The following is a 24,720-nucleotide window of genomic DNA, read 5'->3' on the forward strand; positions in this document are numbered from 1 at the left end:
CATTTGGTGTTAACTCTGATGCTTCAATTTATGGACTACTTTTCTGGTAAGAAAAATAGGAGGGAAAACATTGAGGTTTGCTTACCATCTCTACCATTGAACAAGTAGATCAAGACTAAAAGAGAACAGAGAAAATTAAGTCACCCAAGAAATTAAAACAGTTTTAGGCTAAATGACAGCCTGATCACTCTACTCATCCTTCACATATAATTGCTGCAGCTATTATATCCAGCTTCTCTGTACCTCATACTTCATCTTGGTTGTCAGGAACTGAATCCATGATGTAGATTCCTTTACTCCTGGTGCTGCATTTTGGGGAGAGTTGCTGGCATCAGCTTCATGCCAGTGAGTTGGTTCAGAACTCCCTGACATTGCACTGAATTACCAGATGAGGATTTGATTTAATCGCCATCTATTTGATTTGCGATCACTGTTCCTTTCCTTTCTCTGGCCATTTTTCTCTTCTTTCATTACTTCCATGCAGGGTTGGTGGCAGATGTGAACAAATCAGAATTTGATGGATTTGATGGATTTCACTTTGTTCTCTTTTAGCAGCTCCTCTAATGGCTTTCCTTAGGAAAATCAATTAAACTATTGACTTAAATACTATTGTGGGATTGATTATAATTCCAATTAACTCTGCCATCTGGACTGCTCATTACTAGTCTTGGAAAATTTGTGATGGTGAGAAAATGTGTCTTGTATTCTCATCTTTATTCATCATTCAATCTTGGGTCTACTTGTAGATTCTGGGTCTACACCCTCAATACCCAAACACCTACTTGTCAACTGTCTGATGACACCTTAATCCTATTTCCAATAGTTTTTTACCTCTGGCCACCTAGAGCAGCAGAGAAGTTTAGCTAATTGCTTTATTATACAGCAGTCACTTTGCCAATGCATTTTGCATGCCTTATTTTTCTTTTCAGGTCCTTTGAGGTATATGATGTGCTTCTGCTCATTTAAAAAGGAAGACCCTAAATCTTGCAGAGGAAAAGCTCTGTGAACAAAGCCACCAGGGGTTCAAATTCATGTGTGAGTGACTTGGGAGCTTCCTCTCCATTTAGTTTGCAGTATTTCTCACTGGTCTGACCTGCATTGGCTGGCCTCCTTGGAGATTAACAAATTAGAGAAATGCCAGAATCTTTCTTTATGTTGATGTTCTCCAGCTGGGATTGCTGGCATAGCTGAAATCCCAGCAGGCAGGATTAAGCTGAGTCAGGAGGGTAAGTTTGAGGCCAACCTGGGCTACCAGGAAGAATTGTCTAGAAATTAAAAAATAGAGAGAGAAAGAAAAGATCCTCCAACACTTTTATCATTTGCAAGATTAAGATTCTCATACCTACTGTAACTCATCAAGGACCAGTACTGGACTCTCACCAAGGGGCTTACATTACAAATGTTTGAGATTTATTGTGGTGTCTTTCTTTTTAATGTATTTAAACAAAGACTTGCTGGAGACAGTGTCCTGACCACTGGTGGTCTGGCCCAAAATTGTAATAGACCTGATGGTGGCTTGACAGAATATCTTATCCTGCTCAGAGCTCTCTCCTTTTAGCTGGTGATTTGCTTTATTAAGTTTCAATGGTCTCTAGCTGAACTCTGATCACGTCTCCTAAGTTTGTTTCTCAGCATCTAAAGGCAACTGGTTTGCTGACTTTGAGTACATACAAAAATGGATATTCCACTGGATGAAAACATGCACCGATCATCTGTTCCTCAACAAATGACACAGAGAAGAAAGGGTAAGGGTGTACCAAGTCCTTGGGAAGGCCAGAGTAGATAGTAGATAAGTAAGTAGACATAAAGATGTATTTTCCTCACAAACTGACCTGATAAATTGAAATCCCTTTGTGTAATTACTTAAGAATAATAAAAAAGAAAAAGAAAATCAATTTTCTCTTTGTCATACATACTCTCTCTCTCTCTCTCTCTCTCTCTGTCTGTCTTTTTCTCTCACTTTTGTCCTGTCTAATTCATTCAAATGTCATGTTTGAGTTGTAGTACTTAATCTTGGCTTTGCCAGTTTCCTCCTTTCTCTTAATAAAAACCTTCAAGTTTTTCGACCAATCTCTTGTTTTTGTCCCTCTCCTTGCAAAGATGTCCTACTCATATTAAATAATCCAGATATAAAAATGTCGACATGTGGGCCGGGAATTTGGCCTAGTGGTAGAGTGCTTGCCTAGCATGCATGAAGACCTGGGTTCGATTCCTTGGTACCACATGCATTGAAAAAAGCTGGAAGTGGTGCTGAGGCTCAAGTGGTAGAGCTCTAGCCTTGAGAAAGTCCAAGGACAGGGGTCAGGCCCTGAGCTAAAAGCCCAGGGCTGGCAAAAAAAAAAAAATGTCGACATGTCCTAACTTCAACATTTCCCTTGACAGAAGACATTCCACTGCCTATAACAATGAAACAATGGAATAAATCTAATTCCAACAAGAAGAAACCAAGTTACTTAGAAAATAAAACCTCAAAAATCAGTTTTACTCATTAAATGGTTGAGTAAAAACATTCTCAACAATAAATTCCCTCAATATTTTTCCTACCTTCATATATAATTATTTAAAAAAAAAATCTCCAACCTTGTTTGTAGTACCAACGATTGAGTTAGGAGTCAGGGTGAGACAGAAGAGCAAAACACTCAGGCTCACTATGATCCCACTCAGGATGTCATTGCTGGTGTACCTGAAGTTGTTTCAGAGTCTTCCAGTTGCTCTCCTACTACCCCTTAGGCCAGGACTCACAAAATCCCAGTGCTCATTCTTCCACAGTGCCTCTTGATTCTACTTTTTATTTTTTTTTCTCCTCTACAGATAATACTCTTGTTCAAGTTTTTATTAACTATTTTTAAGATCATGGCACAAGTTGAACTCAACTTCAGCTCTCTCATCCTCAATTAACTTGTAACCCACTGCCAAGTCAATTTCCCTAAAATTAGTCAACTTATGTCTCTGCTTAAAAATTGGTAAGTTCCCTTTTATGGTAGAATCAAGTCCAAAGCATTTACTATAATATATAAAAGGCCTCTATCAGCCCCAGTAAGATGCTTGGTATTTAGCTCTGTAGCCACCCCCAATGTGCAGACCTACTATGTTACTGATATGTTCTTTCACTCTGTGTTCTCCACTCATTGATTCTGGCCACTGATTTTAATTGTTGAAATGGCGCTGCATCTCTAAACTTGTCTTTTTCCTTCAAAGGTAATGCTTATCACCATCTAAAGAAGAAATTCCCCTTTCTGCTAGATCCTTTGAATGACTTTGTGTCATTTTCCATCATGTGCTCTACAAAGGTGAAGTTTTTTAAAATTAATTTAATATTATTGTAAAAGTGATATATGGAGGCGTTATAGTTACATAAGTAAGGTAATGAGTACCTTTCTTGATGAACATTGTTACCTCCCTCAATTCCCCCCACTTTCCCTACCCCACAACTCCCTCCCTCCCCAAGTTGTGAAGTTCATTTCCAAGCATCTTGTGAGTGTCACTGTTGCATTGGTTTACCCTTTGCCCTTTGTCTTACTTATTATTCACCTTCTCTTCCCCAGATCAGATAAGTGTATATACAAGATACAGGGTACCAAAATCTAAAATAATTACAACAGGGGATAAACCAAAGGAAAAAAATGAAAGAAAAGAGAAATAAAGTGATGTTGCTTTTAAGACCTTTTCATGCAGAGCACAGGCAAGGCAGATTCAGCATCAGGTTCCCCTTAGAGATAAGTATTTAGTAGGGCTAGCACAATGTTGTTCTTTGGAATTAAGATTTTTGTAGGTTCTCTTTGGGAAGAAGTAATTTAATATAGGCCATTAACTTAAGACTCTCTGTATTAAAAGTATTATAAAGTAAATGTAGACTGTATATTTGTTACTTGACTCTTATTTTCTATATTAAAAATAAAAAACCAAAATGTGATTTCATAAAGTTTGTCATAAACATATGACAAAAATCAGTGATCAGTGACCTCAAAGTTTACAGCTTGAGTTTAGAATTGGATTCTTTTTTGTATATGACAGCTTAATAACTAATGGTTCTTATAGTCACACATCCTAAACATATTAATAATGTCAATGGACATTTATTAGGCTGGCCTGGGAATCCTTTAAATATTTTGATGCATACATGTTGTCCTTTCATTTTCCTCCTCTCCTTTTAGAACTTCACTTTATCATACAATACATTTATGAGAAAAGTGTAATATTTCTTAACTTTTCAACTAAAGGTACAAGATCCAACTATGTGTAAACTAGTTTAAGACTCAAGGAAACAATGTGTATTAAAGTAAAAACAAAAAGTGGGAATTCTAAAGAAAAGTGCTTTCTTTTGATTGTCACAAATCTTCCTTCTCATCTTCTAATGGTTTCTCATTGATTTTCCTTATATTTTATAGCTATATTTTGGGTAGTCTGTCATATTTCTGCCAGTACTTTTAGGCCTTATATAATTTTTTTGCTAATGCTATTCATAGCGGCCTACTTTTCAGACTCTGCGACACACTCCACTATGACTTTGGGTGCAGATCTTCCTTTAAAATCAGCAGGGGCTTTATGCACAGATGAGGAGTGCAGCAGGAAGGGAGGCATTTCTTACCTTCCTCCCTAGTGGACTCTTTCATCACTATGTAGCAATATTTTCCACTCTTCTGTAGATAAGAATCCTTTGTATAATTTTCTATATTTACACTCAGTGCTGTAAAACAGCCTCAGCCATTCTCACCACATGCATCCAGATTAGAAGTGAGTCAAAGGCAATTAGTCTGCTCTGGCAGGAACCACAAACTGATGTATTTTTTTTTTCTTTTTTGATCTTGTCTTTCAGCATGCTCTCTTCTGCAAAAGCCAAAAGATAAATTAAGACAACTTCCTTTTCCTCCCACCACTATTAAAAAATAGAATTAGCTATATTTCTCTTTTTCCCACATTCTCAGTCCTTTGCTGGTTGTTTAGAGGAGTTAAGCAAGAGTTCAGTGACACTCAGTGTTCAACTCTTCTTTGTAGTCACCGGGTTTCATTCACCCACTTCTGTAGACATCTTAACTGATGTGATATTTCAGATACTTCATAAATTTCCTAACAATGTCAATGTTGACTTTGCAGGAAAAGTGACACCTCACACTTGCATGTAATCATATTCACTTTGTTCTTCTCTGGGTGTTTGAGACATGACCTTCCTCTTCCTCTACAGACAATAGAAAGACTGATAGCATGGTCTACTCTGCAAGTCTCAGCTTCTTGGTAACTTCGTTGTTTGAATTATCTTTCAGATCTGTACAACTTATGAAAGGCTACATGAAATAAACTAAATGTTGAAAGCTGAGCTTCAGTTTTCCCAGTTAGGAATTCAAGGATCTGAAAAGATAATTCTGTGATGGCTTTTATAAAAGAAATTCTCAGGGTTCCTATATGTATGGTGTTGAACACTTGAATATTTATTTTTCTAAACATTCAGGTTTATAAATTATAATTACTGTTAAATGAATTTAAAATTTTCTCTGCAACTAAGAAAATTTTGTTTTGTAATGTATTTATGTTTTCTAATTTACTTAGGATTATTTTCTCTGTGTTACTAGGCAAATTTTTCCATTGGAAAAGGATAAAATTTTACTGGGAAGCTTTAGCAAAAATTACTTCAAACGACATCAACCCATTTGTTAGGAAATGGAAAGACTTAGAAAAAATCATCTTAAGTGAAGTAAGCCAGACTCAAAGGAACTTAGGCTCAATGCTTTCCCTCGTTTGTCATAATCGGTAGAAACCTAGGGTCCTCCTAGCAGAGATTTGCAATAGAGCAAAATCTTGATACATAAGGCCATATAGTATGAAGCTAATTGAAAGGACCTCCAGGATATAGAAACAAAAGCCATATAATGAATGATTGTTGTCCTTAATGTACTATGTTATCTCTCATCTCTTTTGCTGTCCCTTGGTTATATCATATTGTTACAGTATCTCACTTTGTTATCTGATATATCGGATATATTTGTATTTGGTTATTTGAAATTGGATAGGCAAGGGGGGAAAACCAAGATGGGGGGTGGGGGGAGGGTAATGGGGACCAAGACATGTGAAAAGGTATCAATGTATGTGAATTAATGCACCTTCTATCTGGCAAATATCATGTAACTCTTTTATTAATTACAAAAAAATATTATAAAAATTACTTCAAATAGCTCCTTTTTATAGAGACTGAGCTAAAAAAACCAAAAACAAAAAAGATAATTCGTGTGTGCATCTTGAATTCAATTTTTGCTTGATATTTCATTTTATTTTCCACTAAAAATCCACTTGTACGTTAATCTATATCACATTTTGTACTTCACTCTAGAAACTAATACAAAACCATATATTAGATTTGCTTATTTATTTATAACAGGAAATACAAAATCAGTATTACATTACTGTTTCCTTTTGGATCTTTTCTATGTACCTGAAGAATGAAACATGTGTATACACATTTAAAAAAAACTTACTTTACTCTAATTATGTTTTATTATTGAAGATTTGTCAGAAAAGTTTTATGGCAATTTGGTAGATGTTGTAAAATCAATCAGTCTTTAAGAATTTTGTCCTGCCAAGTCTGTGAAATACATTCCTACATATTCATTTTTGATTTGATGGATGGATGACAGGCAGTAGGCAGCAAGAATGAGTATTAAACAGTTCGGTGTCAGGCTTCCGAAATCTTAGCAATCTGATCTGTAGCACATGAAAAAGTGTAGGAAAAGAGCAAAACCAGAAATATGTATGGGAATTTGGGTCTTACATCAGAAAATAGCAGCAGAGAATTATTTTTACTATGCAAAAATGAAAAAAAATAGTAAAGCTAAAAGGCTGGAATGTTTGAGGGCATTATGAATAAATGATCTGATGTTTTATCAAAAAGTGATCTGTTATGTTAGACAATATCGACATCTTAGACCATAGTTGAAAGAGAAGAAAAATGATTGAAAGGTTGGAAGACTACATCTATAAAGACAGTTGAGAAAAAAAGCACTATCTTCTAGGTAAAGGCAGTGTCAAATAGTTCAAGAAGCCAAAGTCCAGGAAGGAGAAGGCTAGATTCTTGTCCTACAGTTACTTCTTCTAAAGATAGGTTGTGTCTCCAAGCAACTCTGTCAAACAGACCATTTCAATAAAGTAAAGGCAATGTATCAGATCATGCTTTTATGCTCCAGACTAGCACTTAAACCCCCCTCCCCTCTCCTCAGAGCCACAAGTCCACTCCCAGCTTTTTTTTGAGCTTAATTGGAGATAACAGTCTCACAAACTTGTCTAATCTCACTAGTTTCGAACTGTGAGCTTCAGATCTCAGCCTCTTGAGTAGCTAATATGATAGGTGACTGGCCCCTGGAGAATCAGGAGATTTTTAATTTTCTCGAATCTCAAATTGTATAATGACATCTCATTTACCAGGAAAACAAACCAAGAAGACCTCTGCACATTTGCAGAATATATGGGAGTCAGTGTGGTTAAGAAGAAAAATTACAGCATTTTTAAAGTTAAGAAGAAACACTAAGAATTTGAAGAACGTTATTCAATCTAGAATGTTGACATTTAGGTTCATTACTTGCCTTCTTTCCTTTGCCTCTCCAGAGTTCACTGTATCTTTCTCATTCACAGCCATATTCAAGCACCAACTCTAAAAAAGAAAGAATTAAAAGTTTAAAAAATTAATGCAAGTGAAAATTCTTTTGGGGCATCCATTGGTTTCCTCTCAGCATGCCCTACTTTTTCTTAAACCTGGCTTGCATGCCAATTTGACATATTTCTTTGCAAATCCTGTTAGAGATTTTGTAAAAAGTTAAAAAAAAAAGAAAAGGAAAAGAAGCAGAATGACAATTACAACATTGAATAGAACTTCCAGGCAACCAATACATTAAAACAAACTAACAGAATTGTGTTTTTCTCAGTATCCAAGAACTTCAAGAGCCCACAAAAATGTATATATCTAACATCTATATACTAGGAAAAAGATGAAAGTACTTCAGGGTTTTAGAACAAGCACTAGACGATCTTCAATGGCACATGTAATAATAGTACCAAAGGGTCCAGGAGTTTGGCCTAGTGTTAGAGTGCTTGACTAGTTACTGTGCATGAAGACCTGCGTTTGATTCCTTGGTACCACATATATAGAAAAAAAGCCAGAAGTGATGCTGTGGCTCAAGTGGTAGAGCTCTGGCCTTGAGAAAACCTAAGAACAATGCTCAAGTCCTAAGTTCAAGCCCCAGGACTGGCAAAAGAAGTACTAGAGTATGATTCCTGCTTCAGATGCAAACAGAAAATTAGACAAAGCAAAGTTATTTACCAGAAAATGTTTACTTGTGTACTTATGAGTCTATAAATACTCTTAATATTTAAGGCTCTATTGGTAGAGTGTTAGCCAATGAGCAAAGAAAAAAAAGAAAGACAGAAAGAAAAAAGAGAGAAAGAAAAAAATAGAAAAAAGAAAGAAAAGAAATAACTCACAACATTGCATACAAATAGATCTCTACCAACCATCAGTTCAATAGGTTTTGGTTTTCCAACTTCATGAAAAAGTCTTCACTCAAAAAGCTATGCCATTAGGGATATAGTAAAATATAAGATATCTATAATAGTATGAGCATTTATGTACTATTCAGTATTTCAAATAGCAATAGATAAAACAATTAAATTGTGGCTATCACCTCTGATCATGTATTTACCTACACTGGAGAGAATATTTCAAAAGCTTCTATTTTAAAAATTCTCCATGGAGAGATGGGGACAGATAGTAAACTGACTTGCTCATACAGGGAAGGAAGGGAGAGGATTAATAGATTGGCACACCCATTGCAAAACCTTGCTTCTTGGGTAAAAAGCTTGGGTCTGTAATGCAGGGTGAAGTAGTAAGGAAACATTTTTTTTAAATTGATTTTTACTCTTTATTTCATGAATGTCACACAGATAGCTTCTCATATTTTTAAACACTTTTATATTCTAGAAATACTTTATACTATATATTTGAAAATCATAAGCAAGTAAATTTTAAAAAAACATTCTTTTTGTGGTTATTCATTTGTGTATAATAAATAATTTTGCCAGGTGTTATAAATAAGGCAAAATATGATTCAGGGAGATGAAGGATAAGAGCATAAGAAAGATTGAGGAATATTAGCAATCTGCTTACCTACAAGTGAAAATGGTTTTCTACATGCTGATTATGGAGTTGAATATCATATCATGGATAGGAGTGACAGATCAATACAATCTGGCTGTTCCTTCATTCTGTTTCTTAGCTCATGGCTAAGAGCCAGTGATATATTTTTGCTGTCTTTGTTCTGAACCACACATGTGCTCTGGTAAGCAGCTGCTGTGTCTTCCTTTTGGTGCCCAGCCACGTTTAGTGAGGTCCTAGGGAGAATTTTCATCAGTCCTGGCCAGTAATTACTGTCTCTCTCTCTAGACACATCCCTTACACATCCTGCATTTTAATTCTCCTCCAGTGTTGTGGAGTGGGATGGGGCTGAAATTCTCATTACAGAGCTTGAAGTTGTACGACCAGCAGGAAAGACACAGTATGCTTCAGTCTCACTTCCTATAAATCAAATGAAGTCTCCTTTTTGTGTTTTTATTTAATTATGTATTGCTGTTTTGTGGGACTGTAATTAAGTAATTATACAAAGAGATTATAACAACGTAAATCAGATTATGGATACAGTGTATCTTGATCAATATCATTCCTTCCATTGTTTGCCTTCATTTCCCTACTCCCATTCCTACCCTTAAGTTACTCGGTTCAACTTTCATAGAATGTACCTTACATATAATGATCGTATTTGCTCACCCCTCCTCTCTCCTTTCATGTAGTCTCTTTTCCTGATTTTTGCTGACCTAAAACACAATTATTTGAGAGTTTGCAAATACCTTATTTTTCTTCTTCTTGACCAAAGAATATTTATAAAATATTTTTATATTAGGACTTCACTTAGAGATGAGGTCCCAACAATGGTCAAAATGTCAAAGATTAGAGATAGAAAGAGAGTTATTGAAACAAAGAACATTTTATGTCATGACTCTGGTGTTTAATGGTGCAAGGTGAGATCATCAGAAGAAGGATCTTGGACCAGTAAGACAATATATTTTTATTGCAAGTTAATATTGGAAAGTTACATAACAGTTAAATTAAATTATAAATGAATTTGGATGCTAGGCTAAGAAGTCCAAATTAATTCAACAGTTAGTGGGACAGGATACATTAGGTATGGAGAGTTAGGCTGGGAATACTATATAAACAGAGTCCATTTGCTGTCTATTATATTGTGTTGAGGACTAAGCATAATGCCTGAACTAGGAAGAAGCTGCTATGGTAATGAGGTGAATGATGTCAGAAATACCAGAGGAAGAAGTGATAGACCATGAAATGAAGATGTCTGGGACAAATGCAAAGGAAGATTGTATCCTTCCCTACAGAATAGGCCTGGCAAGTCTTATTCTTTCTACAGTTAATTATCTGTGTCTTGGTGCACGGAAGGGGGATGTGCTAAGAGACAAGTGCACAGGCTCAATCCTGATGTGCATCTTCTCCAATTTAACATTTCTGAAATTAGGATTCTTCTAGACATCTACAGACACCTTTAATGTGAACTATTTTCTTAAAAAGCAGTCAGTAAATCAAGACTGCATATTTTACTTGATGGCACTTCATACAAAGAAATAATGTAAAAGGTATATGATTATCCTATTTGAGATTTGCTTTCTAGAGAAAATTATTTCATACTCATTATAATTTACCCAAACAACTCAGCAGGTATGAATTACATTTGAGTACTAAAACCATCATAAATATTATTCAACAAACACCTACATTGCCCCAAGTAAAGAGTCTGTGGGAAGATAAATCAACTTTCAGAGCTTTGGGCAGATTATCAATACATTCATCTAATGTGAGTATGCTAATAAAATCACTGTTAAGTTCTAGAGGGACACAAAAAGAATAGGGAAGTACTCTGGGTTGAAATAGGGAAGAGAAGTTGGAACACTGGGGAAAAGAGGCATATATAAATATAAAATAGCAATGAGAAAAGTACGATTAATCATATGAGAACTATGTTAGGTATGCTTGGGTTACCTGAGAAGGAACTGCTATAGCTGCCTGAAACTCAGGTGCAGCTCTGTGAAAGATGTGGCATTGCATTTGGATCTGAGAAAGTGGGTACCAACACTATAAAAGTGTTACAAAAGTAAAAAAAAAAACGTAGAAAGAACTATGTATGTTCAGAGAACAGAGCCATCTGGAGTAGCTGGAGAGAAACAATGTGAGAAATAACTGGGAGAAATAATAGTAATAACAACAGGAAGTCTTGCTGAACAATGTCACACGGTGGACACTCCTAGATCTCACTGGAAACAGGCAGCCAGCCAGTGAAACAGAAATGAGTTGAGTAATTCTCTCAGAGGCCTACGAGTCCTTGCTTAACTGATGGGCCTTACTCCTTTTACATGTGAGGTCAAAGGCATGCCCACAGGAACACGCAGCTGTGACAGGATGCTAGACACAGATCAGGGGAAGTATTACAGAATATCTAAGAGAATGAGAACCTCATCGTGTGGGTGAAGTGACGACATTCTCTGAATTTTGTAATGGAATTAGATTGTAATGGTCTTAGTAATAGGGTATTAGGGAAGTGTAGGTTATGTATCAAATTCTATCATTCTCCAGGGAATTTTTAAACTCTTACCTTTTTGTAAGAGTTTATATTATCAAACATTTTTTCCATTTTTATGTCTTTTTCATCTCATCTTTATAATAATGTGGTGTTGGGGAGACATAGTCTAAATTGCTATTGACCTTATCAAAGGTCAGTGATTGGGAAGTTGGTAGGGAATGAAACAAGGTCTCTGGGGCCTAGGTGACTGCTGCAGTCTTCCAGTCCTCTCCTCTTTTCACCTAGTTTTATCTTGATATCCCTTTTTTACAATCAGAGTTGTAAATGGATATAGTTTTCCTGGACTCTGGAAATAAATACTTGTGTGTAGAAGAAAGGATATAGGAGAAATGGACTCCTGCTTACAACTGGCAGGGGAAGCCAGATGTTTTGGCTAGACAGACAGTACGAGTGTACTATACTTTTCTTCTTGGAAGCACAAGGAAGAAGCAGACTTGGCTGGAAGCCCAGTATCTGGATTGCATGGCAAACCCCATAGGCTTCTGATTTTAAAAGTAGTCTAGATGTTCAACTGTCCTAGCTATTTCACAACTTCCCCACCCACTGCTCTACTCAGTGAGTAGATGGTTCCAGTGCTTGACCAAAAAGTAAACATCATTTAAAAAAAATAACTTGACTTCACCATATAATTTATATGTTTATAAAATTTCAGATAACTTTCTGATGTGTTTTGGTCAGTAACTTTTGGTGGACAGCACATTTCACTTCTCATACTGTCTTATATGTAAGTAATAGGAATAATGGAGAATATGTGAATCTTCTAGGGTTTCCACAATATATTAACAAAAAGTTTAGTAGCTCCAAACAACAGAAATCTAGTCTTTCAGAGTTCTAGAAGGGAAAAGTCTGAAACTGAGACATCAGTAAGAATGAGTTTCTGAGACCCTAGGTAGAATTCTTCCTGCTTCACATTGTAACTCTTAAAGCTTTGTGCTCCTTTGCTTGCTAACAGGGTTTATGATCAAAATTTGCCCAACATTACATGTGGTTTTTCTCTTCTTGTGGTATCACCAATCATAATGGATCAGGGGTCCTTTAATGACCTCCTGTTAACCTGATTACATCTGCACTGATCTTCATTCTAAACTTCATCGTAAGTGTTGTTTTAAAAAAAATCTTATTGTAATGAATAAAAGGGTTACATTATATTCACCAGATAGAAGGTACATTTCTTAACAATTATTGCTACCACTTCTAAGTGTTAAGATTTTAACTTATTTTTTATGAGTCTCAGTTTAATCCATATGTAACTAGTGATTTTTATCATTTTATAATGACTACTTGTTCCCTGATCACATCACTTTATTAAGTCTATAAATTTCTTAGAGGTTCAAAGTGAGCTACAATAGAGAAAACATTTTAATCCCCTTTGGTACATCCACATTATTTCTCAGAACCATCATTTCATTGTATTAATCGCATTGCAATTTTTTGTTGTAATATTGCAGCATGGTCAGTCATTCAATTCTAACCCTGACTGTCTTGGGAATGGCTATGGATTCCTTTGGCAAGTATTTTAGCTTCAGTATCCTCATCTGGGAAAGAACGATAACTATAGTATTATTCTCATGGTTGGTATGAAATTAACCACAGTTAGAACATTGCTTTGCTTATTCTGATTATAGTCTCAGTAAAAGCTTGTACTTCAACTAAAGGAGTTAAATAAGAAGACTGCTGTTCTATAAATTCAGGTAGTAACATGCTTTCAAAGGGGAGACAGCTGGGTAGCAGATGAGTGAGGGAGAAAAAGATCAATAGACAGATATCATTGATTATATTGTGTGGTGGAGGTTCTAAAAATAATATAGATTTATTAAAGAGGAACATACTATTTTGGGTTTTGTATTGTGCTTAATACTTTGTAGTGCATTTGTTTGGCTTATTATTTTAATTAAGTAAAATTTTAGAAATATTTCTTGATTCTTGCTCTAAGTCCTCCTCATCCTCTTCCTACTCTAAGTCTTCTCTGTCCTAAGAGACCAACAGAAATGATTAGTACACTTTCTCAAAATAATTGAGATTTTGTATCTATTTTAAAAGATGTAGTTGGTTGAGGTAGAAATAAATGAGAGGATTCTAGTTGTCTGAGAAATTACTTTATTGCCTGTCTGTAGTTCCTTCTGTTACACACCCAGGCAGGTGTGTACATGTGTGCCTGTACACATACACACACACACACACACACACACACACACACACACACACACACACCTTCCAGAATGTGAAGAAAATGGGATGGTGAGGCACCTTGCTTCTTGTTGGCCCTTCCTGGCTTATTCTATCACTGTGATCAAAGGCAATTTCTCTACAGGTGGCAGAGTTAATCCAGGCGGCAGATGGAGAACAGACTGGAGGGAGGACTATTTAGTGAATACTAAGGGAAAAGCTTTCCCTGGAGCTGTTCCTTTTGGAACCGCTTAACACCTTTATCCATTCATTTGGATTGAGTTGGTGCCTCTCTGCTTCTCTAGCCCTGAGAAATGAATGGAGAGGCAAGTGCAGTAGCTTCCAGCAGCAGTGTGTGGGCAGAATGAGGGAGTGGGAAAGTCCTGAAATGGAGCTGCTTTCTGTTAAAGGCATGGAAGGAAAGAATGTGACCAGGATTTGGTGGGATATGTGGTCATGAGACCTACCAGAACATGCTGCACCTCAAACAAGTTTGGCTATGATGTTTATGAGCTTATTCAAAGGCTGAGGGGAAAATTCATATTTTTTATTCTCTCCTATGCATCACACAAAATTTAAGTCCCCAAACAAGTTCCTTTCTGTTGTCCTGAAGCTTTGTCTAGTTGTGCAGGGTCTGTTGTCTACACTAAAGTGCGAGGGTTAGAGTAAGTACAAGCCTAGCCTGAGTGCTGGAGCTAGAAGAAATTGAAGGAATACTACTCCTGTCACTTGTTTACTTTGAATTTTGATAAAATACTTGGTTTTGCCTTGTAACTCTGTTCCTATCAAGGTGGAGAATAAGGGTAATGAATGACCTATAAGAAATGAATTAGATACTAAACAGCCCCTATAGAAAGGGAAGATTTCCATAGCAGAAGACGATGTCTGTCCATAAAAATGAATGGCCTGTGACTGCTCATTCCTAATTTCTACTGAATTACTTTTGGATGTCTCAGGAGGACTTTCTGATGAAGAATTGCTATTTCACTGATAGAAAATGATGAAGAAGCATGATATTGTGTAAAAGTATATATAAAACAAAAACCAAATCCAATTAAAAAAAAGTTCTTAAGGCTGTCAACAAACACCAGACATCAGTGGCTATACCAATAATTCTCACTCGGAAGCATAAACACAAGTTTGTGGACCTATAAAATAATGTTACTATCAAGAAAATGTAATTGACTTTTCTCTGTGATTTTTTGAGATTTTTAGTTTATCAAATAATATGTAAAATACATTACTATGCATCAAGTTTGTGGAAAAGATTCTAGCCTTACATAACATAAACTCCTTTCCACCCCTACCAACCATCAGTATTCTCCTCACCTTCGGTCTTCAGCTTCTCTGCCCATCTAATGCCCAGAGCTACCTCGATGGACCCAGACATTATTTCCCTTGCCCTCACCCTATCCCAAGGGCAAGATAGCTCCACTAATCAACTTGCTTATACTTCTCCTTTTGTCCTACCTTCCTGTGGTGTGGTGTGAGGGTTTTCTTATACCAACAACAGGCTTTCTACTCTTTTTAAAGTCTGTATATGCTAGTGCACATCGCATATCCTCAATAAAAGAGCATACCCAACTGCCGGGGGCTCAAGTCTGTAATCAAACTACTCAGGTGGCTAAGATTTGAGGATGGTGATTCAAAGCTAGACAGGGCAGGGAAGTCCATGAGACTCTTATCTCCATTCAATCACAGCAACAACAAAAAACCTGGAAGTGAAACTTTGAGGAGAAAAAATTGAATGCTCAGGGACATTATCTAGACACTAAATTCAAAGCTCAAGATGACCCCCCCACAAATCATAAATAGAATTATCAGATCACACCAGACATATTACGTTTTTCCCAATTTTGTTTTAACTATCTTTATCAGCTGTGAGTTTGGCCTATTGGTAGAGTGGTTGCATAGTATGCATAAAGACATGGGTTGGATTCCTGGATACCACATTACATAGAGAAAGCTGGAACTGATGCTGTGGATCAAGTGGTAGAACTCTAGCCTTGAGAATATCCAAGGATAGTGTTCAGGCCCTGAGCTTAAGCCTAGAACAGGCAAAAATAAAGAAAGAAAGAAAGAAAGAACGAAAGAAAGAAAGAAAGAAAGAAAGAAAGAAAGATCTTCATCAGCAAATGAATATTTGTATATCATTTTAATAAGCACTAAGTATTCTAAGGATTTGTGTAAATTATTTAATAGTATTATGTAATAAATATTTAAAATTTCACATTTCTGAAATTACAAATAATTCTACATTAATTATTCTTATAGAATTTTGTAGAGGTAGGAGTAGTTTTGTAAGAGTACTTAAAAATTACTGATGTAATATTTTACATTTTGATGATGTTAATTATTCTATTAATAGGGGTTTATTGATTTACATTCTTATAAAAGTGTTTAATTTCTCATTTTGTTGCAATTTTGCTAATACTGGTTAACATCAATTTAAATTTTTTGTCCATGTTATAGAAAAAATGATTATTTTCCTTAATTTGTGCTATACAGATATGTTTAGAGACACTCTATTCATTTCACACTATTCTGTCAATATTTTTTCATTGATCTCTTCTATTTGACATTACACCTTTACATCCTATAGTATAATGTGATGCTTAAAAGCAGTTTTGCAGTACATACTTTCACTTCTATACAATTATTATTATTATCTTTTTTGCTTCTCTTATATGCTTTCTCTAAGATGGCTATAATTATGGATGCTAACTTTTATCAACAAAGAAAAATTATAGGACTTTGATTTATAGTACATTGAATATTGTAGAATATTTGAGGGTAATTAGCATTTTTAGAAAAGAATTAAAGTACTTGTGTAACTCTTCTGTTTATCACTTTTACAAAAAAACAATTTGCTAAGTTCATTCCTGTTTTATAATAATTATAGGCACTTTGATAATGTTTCTTTCCTCTACTAATATGTCTTTTATAGTAATATAATTATATTATAGGTTAGTTAACATTATATCTAATGAATACAATAATCATATTACATTGTATATAATAAAATTATTATATTTAATTACCTCATGGACTTTCCTCCATAGGCTGGCTTCAAACCAAAATCATCAGATCTCAGCCTCCTGATTTGCTAGGAATACAGGTATGAACCACTACTGTGGCTCAACTGATAGACTGCTAGCCTTGAGCAAAATGAACCCAGGGACACTGCCTAGGCCCAAAGTTCAAGCCCCAGGAATGGAAAAGGAAAAAAAAGGATCTTTGTTTTATGTTTGTTAATCTACCTTTCCCTCCCTCCTTCCTTCCCTCCCTCCCTCCCTCTCTCCCTCCCTCCCTTCTTTCCTTCCTTCCTTCCTTCCTTCCTTCCTTCCTTCCTTCCTTCCTTCCTTCCTTTTTTCCTTCCTTCCTTTGTTCCTTTTTTCCTTCCTTTCTTCGCTTTTTTTCCTTCCTTTTTTCTTCTTTCTTCCTTTCTTCCTTCCTTCCTTCCTTCTTCCTCCTCCCTGCCTTCCTTCCTTTTTTTAATCCTCTGTGTCCAGTTTTGGATCAGGTTGATTATCAGTATAAACAACTTACTTTGTACTCTTGGATTTACTTGAAAAGACAGATTTAAAAAAAAAACTCATAATCTTCCAAAGGATCAATCTTCATCTATTTTTCAATATTTTCTATAATTTTTGTGCACACACACACGCACGCACACACACACACACACACACACACACACTCAAATCATGCATAAATAGTTAATGACTCAGCCTTACTCAAAAAGGCTGCTCAGCATAACAGGACAATTGTCTACATGCAAATGTAATTTGATTCAGTTCATTTCAATGTCCATACCTCCTTCTTGATAAATTAAATAAAAAATGGTTTTTCAATAAAACTTTTGAACAAACCCAGAAATAAGTTTCTTTGAAATATTGGTTATACTGTTTGCTTTGTATTTATGTTTGTGTGAAATTTCCACTATCTGTTTTGTTGCTGTAAAAAGCAGCTCTGTCTTTGGAAACTGGGGGCAGTCTGACACCTCTCTGCAGAACTCAACAAGCTATTGTTCTTCACACACTATGTATGGACTGTTTTCTCTCTTCTGTAGGCCTGTTGTTTTCATTTGGTTTTTATTTTTATGACCTGACTAAATCATGTGGTCTGGAAGAAGCAAGATATAAAAGAATTAAAAACAGAGCTGCTGGCTAGGACAGTGACACAAGCCTAACTACTTGGAAGATAGAAAATGGGGGGTTATGGTAGTTGAAGAAAAAAAATTGAGATTCCATTTTAATCAATAATTGGGCATGGTGGCATGTACCTGCAATCCCCAGAGATAAAGGAAAGCCCAGGTGGTAAGACTATAGTACTGGCTATGGCTCAGGCATACATCAAGACCCTATCTTGAAAATAACTAATGAAAAAAGGGAACAGAGATTTGGCACAAGTGTTAGAGTAGCTGACTATTAAGGATGAGGCCTTAAGTTCAATTCCCAGGACCACTACAACCACCCAAAACCCGTAGCTAACATGTGGAGGGAGGGCTGGTATACACCATGGGGATGCTCAAAGGCAAAGATGCCTTTAAAAACCTCCATATTTCCTTATTTTCTCTCATTGACCCATTTACTGTTGCATATCTTCAACCACAAACCCAATTAGACACCCATCTTTTACATAGATCCACTGAGCTCAGAGAACTCTCTCTAAACCTGCAGTAGATGAAAAGGTAAATGGATCTTTAAAAAATGTAGTCAGTGATATTCCTATATGTTAAGTGCAGCAAATGAATGTGGAAAGATCTACTTTTGCACTGGAAAGACTTAAGGCTTATCTGAATAAGCCAGTCAAGGCCCCATGAATGTAATATCTTAATTTCTTGGCTAATATTAGAATATACTCATAAGCTTCCTGATTGGCTCAAGTTAAACTCAATAGGTCATAAATTGTTTGTACATTAAAAATACATTTTGGAGCTTGGTACTTGTGGCTCACTCCTCGTTACTCAGGAGGCTGAGATCTAAAGATTGTGGTTGAAAGCCAGATTGGCCAGGAAAGTCTGTGAGACTGTTATATATATATAGTAATAAATAGAAGGATTATATGATATTCACCAGATAGAAGGTGCATTATTTCACAAACATTGATACCCTTTCTCATGTCTTGATCCCCAATTCCCTCTCCCTACCCCTGCCCCTCATCTTGTTTTCCCCCTTCCTTATCTGATTTCAAATAACCAAATATACATATACACAATATATCAGATAACAAGATGGAATACTATAACAATAGGAGATAACCAAGGGACAGCAAAAGAGATGAGCCATAACATAGTACATTAAGGACAACAATCATTCATTATATGGCTTTTGTTTCTATATTCTGGAGGTCCTTTCATTTAGCGTCATACTCTATGGCCTTATGTATCTAAGTTTTGTTCTATTGTAAATCTCTGTTAGGAGAGTCCAAGGTTTCTACTGATTATGACAAATAAGGGAAACCATTGAGCCTATGTTCCTTTGAGTCTGGCTTACTTCACTTAATATGATTTTTTTCTAAGTTTTTCCATTTCCTAAAAAATGGGGTGATGTCCTTCTTTCTGACAGCAGGAAAGAATTCCATTGTGTATAAATACTACATCTTGTTGATCCACTCATTAACTGAGGGACATCTAGGTTGGTTCCATATCTTTGCTATGGTAAATAGTGCTGCAATGAACATTGTGCTAGTGGATTTAGTATGCCCTTGTTTCTGGACGTTTGGGTCAATGCCAAGTAGTGGAATTGCTGGGTCATAGGGGAGCTATATATTTAGTCTTTTGAGGAACTGCCATCCTGCTTTCCATACTGGATGAAGGAGCTTGCACTCCCACCAACAATGTAGTAGTGATCCCTCCTGGCCACATCCCTGCCAGCATCTGTTGTTATTTGATTTTTTGATCCTGGTCATTCTAACTGGAGTGAGGTAGAATCTTAGAGTTGTTTTTATTTGCATTTCTTTTATGGCCAGAGATGTTGAGCATTTATTCCTGTGTCTATAGGCCATTTTTGTTTCTTCTTCAGAGAAGACTCTTTTTAAGTCTTTGGCCCATCTTTTAATGGGATGGTTGTTTCTTTGGAGATTAGTTTTGGAGTGATTCAATTTTTTGAGCTGTTGACATATTTTAGATATAAGGCCTTTAAAACCCCAACTAACCCCCAGAAAACTGGAAGTGGTAATGTGGCTCAAAGTGGTAGCCTTGGATGATAAAGATCAGGGATAGATTCCAAGTCCAGAGTTCAAGGGTCATTACTGACAAAAATTTGTGTGTGTGTGTATAATATGCTTTTTGTTGTATGTACATTAAAATATAGTTAACTATTATGTTAGTTACATTTTTTCATGTTCTAAACATATTTGTCAAAACTGTAAGTAACAATGAGATTTGTTTTGTATCTGCATTGAAATTGTGAATGTAGGAGTGTCGTGTGCTCTCTTTCTGTTGTTTCTTTTTTTTTTTTGAAGACAAAATAGTAAGCCTTTATTTTCCTGTTTTGCAAATAAATCTGAGTTGACTGCTTCTGGGAAATTAGTAAAAATTAAAAAACAAAAACAAATGCCATATCCTCATCTGATTCATCTGACTCTTCCTTGGCTTCAGCTTTGGCTGGGGCTGCAGCAGCAGCAGGGGCAGCAGTGGTGGCAGTAGCCACAGGAGCAGCAGCCACAAAGGCAGATGGATGGGCCTTGACTTTTGCGGAAAGTAGCAAAGTGCAGACAGGGTCAGGACCCACTTGTACCCACTGATGATAGAATGAGGCCTTGAGGCAACACTTGCATAACCAGTCTGCAGATAGACGCTGGCAACGTCGTGGATGCTCTCCGGGAAGAGAGAATGCAGAGCATCCTCAGTGATGTCGAGCCATTCCGGGTTTAGATGTTGCCATTGTCAAACACCTGCCCGAAGGAGAAGGGGGAGATGTCCAGCACGTTCAGCAGTGTGGCTTTACTGCCTCCCACTTGGCCTCCGATCTTTATCAGTTGCACATCACTCAGAATTTCAGTGGTGCTCCTGGAGATCTTAGTGGTGATGCCAAGAGCCTGGAAAAAGGAAGTCTTCTCGGGGCCCAGACCAGTGCTCTGGGTTGTCACAGTGACTTCCCATGGGGCAATGGCACCAGCACGGGCAGCAGCTGGTACCTGATTGGCCAGCTGCATGTCCCTGATCTCAGTCAGGTCCTCCTGGGTGAACACCAAGCTCACATTATCCCGGATATGAGGCCCCAGTTTCTCCAGAGCCGGGTTGTTTTCCAGGGGGCCTCGGGTGGCCTGGCACAGCATGGTGTTCTTGTCCATCAGCACCACAGCCTTGCCAAGGAGCAACACCAGATATGCTGCATCTGCTTGGACCCCCATTGTCTGCTCCCACAGTGAAGCATTCTGGATGATCATCCAAACGTTGGATGATCTTAAGGAAGTGGTTGGACTTCCAGGTCGCCCTGTCTTCCCTGGGCATCACGACGGTGACTAAGAGATTGCCACGAGGACGCTTGGCAAAAGAAGGCTTTCTGTTGTTTCTTTTTCCAAAACTAGCTACTTGTCGGAGCCAGTACTTAATAGAACTTTAATTTGCCTTTTCTGAAGAAGTCTACCTACTTGACCATTCAAATAAGATGATAATTAGGACAAAGGAGTTGTCAGAATTACTGAGCCTCCCAAGTGACAATGATTTTCTAAAATTAAATATACCCTACACAACTTTAAATGTCATGTAGTCAAATAGTGACTGTATAACATCAACTCATCTCCTTGTTTATTCCATGGACCCAAGTAAATGATTTTTAATAATAATGATTTTTAATAATAATCATCTTTCAATAGCTGTACAAAGGAGTTGCCATTCAGCAGAGCTGTTTGTGAATACAATTTGTCTTGAGCCATATCACCCTTTTGAACATTCTTACTCATCTCTCCCAACTCACCTATTCCTTTACTTTTCTTCAACTTTAAAGAAGATGTATAGAAATATTTTATTTTATTTTTTGGACAGTTTTAAGGTTTGAACTCAGGGCCTAGACAGTGACCTTGAGGTTTCTCAAGGCTAGCACTCTACCACTTGAGACACAGCATCACTTCCAGATCTTTCTGTGTATATAATACTGAGGAATGGAACCCACGGCTTAATGCATGCTAGGCAAGCACTCTACCACTAGGCCCAAAGCCTGGGATTGTATTGAAATATTTTACTGCCTTCTCCCTGTTCTTCTTCACTTCCCCTTGACCCTAATTCAATCCTGTTTACTTTATTAAACTATGTTTTTTTTACCTTTCTAAGGAATTACATTGAGTTCTCCCTTAAATCTATTGTATCCTAATTAACATCTTATGTATATTTGCATAGCACCCAAGGGATTTTCTTATATATTTATAAACCAATGCTGGCTTCCACTAATGAGGGAAAACATGCAACCTCTTTCTCTCTTTGGGTCTGACTTACTTCACTTAACATAATTATTTCCAGGTTACAAATAAAGAATTCTTATCCCAATAAAAGAAGACAAAAGCAAGATAAATAAACAAATGAATAACACAAACAAAATGTTATGATACTCTAGGAAGGCAACTGAAATTTTCTCACACAACTAACAGCTATCTTAAAATAAGGGAATTATATAAGAAATACTGTATTTTAAGCAACCACTTTTCTCCTATGCCCACCCTACTAAATAAATATATGAATAAATAAATAAATAGTAATTAAGAAATTTCAGAGATTGGCTCAACTTATGAGTTGCAGACATTTTGATTTATTATTGAAATAGACTAAAGATGAATTCTAGCCTTTCAGCTTTGTAGGGTGTGTGTGTGTGTGTGTGTGTACATAAGCATTGCTACACTAGTACTGGAGGTTGAACTCAAGGCCTGAGTATTGTTCCTTACCATTTTTTACTCAATGTTGGTACTCTCCCCCTTAAATCATACCTCTCCTTCTGCATTTCAACTTCTTGAGGGTGGATGGAGACATCTTTGTTACATATATTGTCACTGGGTATGATAGTTCATGTACAAGTAAAGTCACTTTTTTGATGTTTTCTTTTTGAATTCTTTTAAATTAAAATTCAATAAGAGTAGCTAACTTTGTATCATTTATAATGTGTAGGCTATTTTTACATATTTCTCTCTAATAACTTTCTTTTGATATATGAAACTTTTCATTTATGGAGTACATTAGTTAGCTTAGGCTGCCATACTTTATAACATAACTCGGATCATATATTAGGTATCTTTACACAATATAAATTTATTTTCTCACAAGTATAGGGGCTGGAAGTAAAATTCTACAATGGTAAAGATTTGTGATGAAGATGGACACTTTCTGCTGGATTCTCACATATAAGCAATATTCCTATTATATCACTGCCCTACACTACAACTTTATTGAAACATTATTACTTCTTTATAGACTTTTTCTCAAACTTCAATCACATTGAAAGTTAGGATTTGTAACATATGAATTTGGAAGGACATAATTCAGTTTTGGTGGACACTGCTTTAAAGCAGCAATGTCAGAATTTGAATTAAGCAGCCTTTTGGCACTCAAACCCTCTTCCCAACCCTCTTACATTATTCTCCTGGATTGATACAAGACTGGTCACATTTCCTTATAGACCTTCCTGCCTTTCCTTCTGCATTCTGTAGTCTTATCCCGCTCACCTGCCTCTTCTAAAGTTCATCTCATTTGTATTTAAGATTCATTCCTTCCAAAAGAATTTACCAATGAATGAACAAAACTCCAGCACATGAGAAGACTACTCTCCTCAAACCATGGAACATGAGTTAGTGAAGCACGTGATGGGGGTGGAGGGAGGGAAAATAGTAGAAAAACAAGTGAAAAAGTAACAATGTTCGAGAACTAATGTACTCACTACTTTATGAATGTAACAGTAACCACTGTATACATCACCCTGAAAATAAAATTTCTTTAAAAAGATCAATATGTTAACCTAGGTTTGTAATATTGTTGGTTTAAATTATACCATGAATAATAGCTTGAAATAATCTTTTAAAAATCAATTTATTTCTAGTGTGTGTCTATATATTATGTAGATACATGCATGTGTATATTGTATGCATATATGAATTATATGTATGTATAAAATATACTATACATACATGCACACACACTCTACACACACACACACACACACACATACACACACACACACACACACACACACATTCCATAATGGTATTTGTAACCTCTCACTTGGATCTTTGTATGTTTGAGGGAAGATCATTTTGCCCATGTTATAATCCAATTATAGTAAGTCATATTACAATATGGATTTAAAATTTCTGAATTAGATCCATCTTTTATTTTATTAAAAAAAATTTTTGCCAGCCAATGCTGGGGCTTGAACTCAGAGCCTGAACACTGTCCTTGGGCTTTCCTCAAGGCTAACACTTTACCACTTGGGCCACAGCACCACTTCTGGCTTTTTCTGTGTGTGTGGTAGTGAGGAAACCAACCTTGGTCTTCGTGCATGCTAGGCAAGGACTCTACCACTAGGCAAAACTCCCGATCCCTGGTTCCGTCTTTGAAAGCACAATGGAGATTTTAACACTTTAAATATTTTACAATTTATATTTGACAGGTTTTACTTGAACTAAATTCACCTTAACTTCTGGTATACATTTTATTTTGGTTCAAAGTCTTCTAATTATTTAGATTCTAGTGTTGACCTTCAGAATGATATTTAAAAGCACACCCAGCTTCTGTGAAACATAGAAACTTCTCTTTTTCACTTTTGCTTTGATTTTCCCTTTTACTTGTCTCTTCTCCCCAAGACCAGATTTCTCAAATCTACTTGCCCATAGCCAGGTGCTGGTGGCTCATGCCTGTAATTCTAGATCCTCAGATCTCAGT

General features: G+C 36.4%; 1 pseudogene; it reads right to left on the minus strand.

The window, feature by feature from the left end:
* Positions 1-20,392: 20,392 nt before the first annotated feature.
* On the minus strand, positions 20,393-21,309 carry LOC150056333 (large ribosomal subunit protein uL10 pseudogene; annotated as a pseudogene).
* Positions 21,310-24,720: the final 3,411 nt, after the last annotated feature.

Source organism: Megascapheus bottae, chromosome 12, assembly GCF_031878675.1.
Source record: "Megascapheus bottae isolate mThoBot1 chromosome 12, mThoBot2.hap1, whole genome shotgun sequence".
Lineage (NCBI taxonomy): Eukaryota > Metazoa > Chordata > Mammalia > Rodentia > Geomyidae > Megascapheus > Megascapheus bottae.